The sequence below is a fragment of the Stylophora pistillata genome, chromosome 2, assembly GCF_964205215.1.
Source record: "Stylophora pistillata chromosome 2, jaStyPist1.2, whole genome shotgun sequence".
Classification (NCBI taxonomy): domain Eukaryota; kingdom Metazoa; phylum Cnidaria; class Anthozoa; order Scleractinia; family Pocilloporidae; genus Stylophora; species Stylophora pistillata.
This window is the reverse complement of record NC_142520.1, coordinates 10,873,744-10,877,671: the sequence shown is the minus strand read 5'-3', so window position 1 is coordinate 10,877,671 and position 3,928 is coordinate 10,873,744. Positions and strand designations below refer to the sequence as shown.

The window sequence follows — 3,928 nt, the reverse complement described above, 5'->3', positions numbered from 1 at the left end:
TATATATATATATATATATATATATATAAGTGTGACTTGATTTTCGTAGAACAGTGCTCAATACATAGAAGTAGAGCGAAGTATATATTGTGGGAGGAAAAAGACAAGTAAACTACAAGTTCATCCCTACAAGCCTGTTTCGTGGTCGCCCACTCATCAGGGGATTTAATGAGAATAAGCTTTACCATTGCTTATATACAATATAATTTGCATGATCTAACTAGTCTAATTTATGCAGCGCGAAATTGACAGTTTAGAATAGCTGGGTTAAGTTGAAGGCTAGAGGGGTGCTATGGAAGTAAAGTGTCTTGCCCAAGAACACACAATACAACACACTGGTCCAGGCCAATGCTTAAACCCAGATGTCTGTCTCACAGTGTAATGTGCTAGCTATTAAGCCACCACATATTATAGTCACAATTATAGAAAATTAATCTATACTTACACTCTAAATTATGACAGGTTCAGCCTCTTTGAAAGCTGATGTTGCTCTGACACCTCTTTCGATTGCTTGGGTAACCTCAAGGTTGGTGTCATCATTAAAACTGAAAAGCAAAATGAGGTTAAGCTTTTAAGTACTTGGGTTGATGTATGCTGTAACTCAAATTACTAGAAACACTCAAGACATATATTGTTCAGTAGAAGTTTGGGAGAACCAAAATAATTGCTAAACACTAGCCAATGGCTCATGTACCCACAGCATTTCTCATTCTCCCAACTTACCTATGACAGTTCGACTATCATGCACCATTTGACCAGGGCTTTATGAAAACACAAAATCATAGATATCCCTGATCATCTGAGATGGTCGGAGATAAATCGGGAGCACTTCTATTTACCTGATGGCTGCCAGATTTCTGCAATCAGTCCCAACATATGAAAACATAAATTGGCAAAATCTGGGACGGTCACGAAACAGTGAAATCCCAGAGCTCTTGGGACTTTCCCAACATACATGTACAAAAACCAGGCTTAAAGGAGCTACATCACAGACAGCGCATCTTAAAAATTTGACCAAGTTTTTCAAGTCTGCCATTCTCAATCTTGCCCAATCGTAACCATCCTCGTTCCTTTTTGGTTTATTGTTACCTCTTTGGTGTTTTTCTAACTTAGTAAACTAAATTTGAAAGTAAATTTTGTACATCAGAAAAATGGCTTAAAATATCATGACATAGCTCCTTTAAAACTACATACTACAATAACTCAACAATAAATTTCATCCTTTAAAAACGAAATGGCCGTCTATTGTTATGACGGCTATGTGCATGAAATCAGCAACAAAGTGTTATCAACAAGCTGTTATCAACACCGTGACGTCTCAGAGTTAAAATAACCAAAATACTCACCACCATATCTCGTGGAAGGTTTTCACTTTTCCTTTATTCTGTCATTGCGGGTGCTGACTGTTGGCCTTGTAAGTTGTCAATTTTTTCTGTAAGAACAAGTTTTCGCTGAAGTGCGTCAAACTGCTCTTCGTGGTCGGAACAACTCGCTCTAGCGTTTACATGAGACAGTGGCGTTGTGGCTGGAGTTGATCGGCTCCTCGATGAGGAGGAAGATGGCGTTCCGCAGGGCACAATTGAAGACAAGCGAGTGGAGGCGACTGGCTGATAAATTGGCGAGGTCTATTCTGAATCACTATTACTGTCAAGCTGCAAATCACGACGGATATGATCTCTCGATGGAAATCCGCGGACGGTCTTGCGCTCGAGGAACGACTGCAGTTGTCCCTGGAGTTGTCTAAATATTCAAAGAGCAAGACGAGTGAATTGCTGACCTGTCTTACTGACCTACGTTTAATTAATACGCGCAAAGCTTACCGTTCGACGGTGAAAGTGCCTAGACGTTAGCGGTGACTCGGGAAGCTCGTCAAAATCAATCCCTGCATTGCTCGATCTGTTTTCTGTGATACATATTACAAAACTGCGGAGGAACTTTTGGTTAAAGACTTGCTTCAACGAAGACGTGACACTTGGACGAAAGACGCTTTAAATTTGAAGTGACGCTCGCAATCCCGCCGACTATGTTAATATCCAAGAATTCGAATTACACAAAGCGTCGCGTGAGGGCCTTTAGGGATTACCTGCGCATGCACTTCCGAAAATTTGCATAATTTTTTTGCGAATCGGAGTGGAGCGGCAAATGTTACAGTAATGCTCGTCAGTTCTCGTCATTTCTTAGCTCAATATCTTTCCTCAATTCGAAAATGAGGGAAAAAGAGTTATTACTTCAGTCACCGTGATGACTTTGTCAGTCGAGGTACACGATCGAGACCGTCTCAAACAAAGTGCAGAGAGAACGGAAATTGCCTCTGAAGGTGACAATAATAGCGCTAGCTACGTCGAGAGAGATTCTGAGGTACACTATTAAAATCCTACGATAGTTTTGAGGATCATCGGGAGTGCCTCAATGCATATTTAGCCCTGTCCCTATCCCTTGTTCTATCTTTTTTTATTTACTTTTAATACAACGACATTTCTCTTCTTTTCACTGACTAATGTGGGACATTGGCTTGGGTTTTTACTAATAAAAATAATACGAACAGTACCGCAGAAGTTAACAGTCAGTTCAGGCAACTGTATGGCTTGCACCGGTCAAGTCACACTTTTCCTTGTACGAGTCTCTACCAATATTCAGTTTGTTTTAGTAAAAATCAAACTTTTGATCCAGACAAAAAATGCCCAAATCTGAGTGATCTCCTTAGAGATACACAGTAGCGAAACTGAATAGATCATACAAAGGGTACGCGAGTGAACTTGAAGCGTCTCCATGGGGTGAAATAGGGTTCGTATGATGTTGAACACATTTTTCTGTTTTGTCTAATATTTATCCTTGAATGAAATATGGCTTCACTTCAAACGGTGTTTGTCGTACATTTATCAGGGACAAATATGATAACATGTTTGTCACCCATTTGAGGTCTTTGAGACCAGGACAAATGTAAAGTCAGATTTGTCTCACATTTGACCTAGAGCCAAATTTGGTCAAATCCATTATTTCATCCAGTGTTAGTTTTAAAAACATTAATAGATTGGGTATTGACCCTCGAGTATTCTGGAATTTTATCAAATGTTCTTGAGGCTCTGAAGCACTGATGCAGGTATGTCCCAAAAGTGTTTTTCAATAGATGATTTTCCTTTGAAATCGTACAATTTTTAAGATTTTCAACACAAAGCGACGCAGTTTCTGAGCATCAATTCTAGCAACCAACAACTTAAGGAGGTAAATATATCACACGGGACTCGTAAATTTAGGAAGTTTCCTCTTACTTTTCTCAACGGTCGGTATTATTTTTAGTGTTGTATTGATAACTCCGAACGCGCCCGGCTTCGCTTCGAGCAACTTCTCTCTTGTGCTTTCCAAACTTCCCGCGTGCGACAGAGTTGAGTAATGAAATGCTACATCAGCGGGTGTGCGGTCAACAACGCGGGCTTAAGTGTCCTAGGTCTAAAATTTAGCGAAATTAGCGGAAAATAATAAGGGCTAACCTTTAAAACCGAGGCACTCTGTTTTCGTCGAAGGCACTTTCCTATTTCCAAAGGTTTAAAGGAGAAAATTAATTTTTAAAAATTTTTAGGGGGTGTACCAAATTTTTGGAGGTTGTTCTGTAAAAGAAAAGCGGCAGGGAAAACGACGCCTCGAAGCAACAGAATGGGAAATCAACCATGCGAACGACTCAAAATCCATGTTTCCGCGGCAAAATCTGGCGCATGCATATACGTACGTTATTCAGCTCTGTCCCCGCGTGCACTATAACTCGAAATAGGCATCGGAGGCACAAAAATCTTGAATAAATCTCGGATAAAATATGAATATCCCGAAATAAATAAAAACATGTGCGGTGCCCTGAAATATACATATGTGAAAAATAGAACTTGCTGCGTATTTATAAAAGATCATTATCTAAAAATTAAACTATGTACTTTTA

At 39.7% G+C, this 3,928-nt stretch overlaps 1 long non-coding RNA gene across 1 annotated transcript; it reads right to left on the bottom strand.

Annotated features, from left to right (window-relative positions):
• Positions 1-457: 457 nt before the first annotated feature.
• Positions 458-2,039, bottom strand: LOC148737091 (uncharacterized). The gene is made up of 3 exons (XR_015996135.1): positions 1,821-2,039; positions 1,347-1,740; positions 458-545 (listed from the first exon to the last, which is right to left on the bottom strand). It is a non-coding gene; the product is annotated as an uncharacterized LOC148737091 (long non-coding RNA).
• Between the last annotated feature and the right edge of the window lie 1,889 nt (positions 2,040-3,928).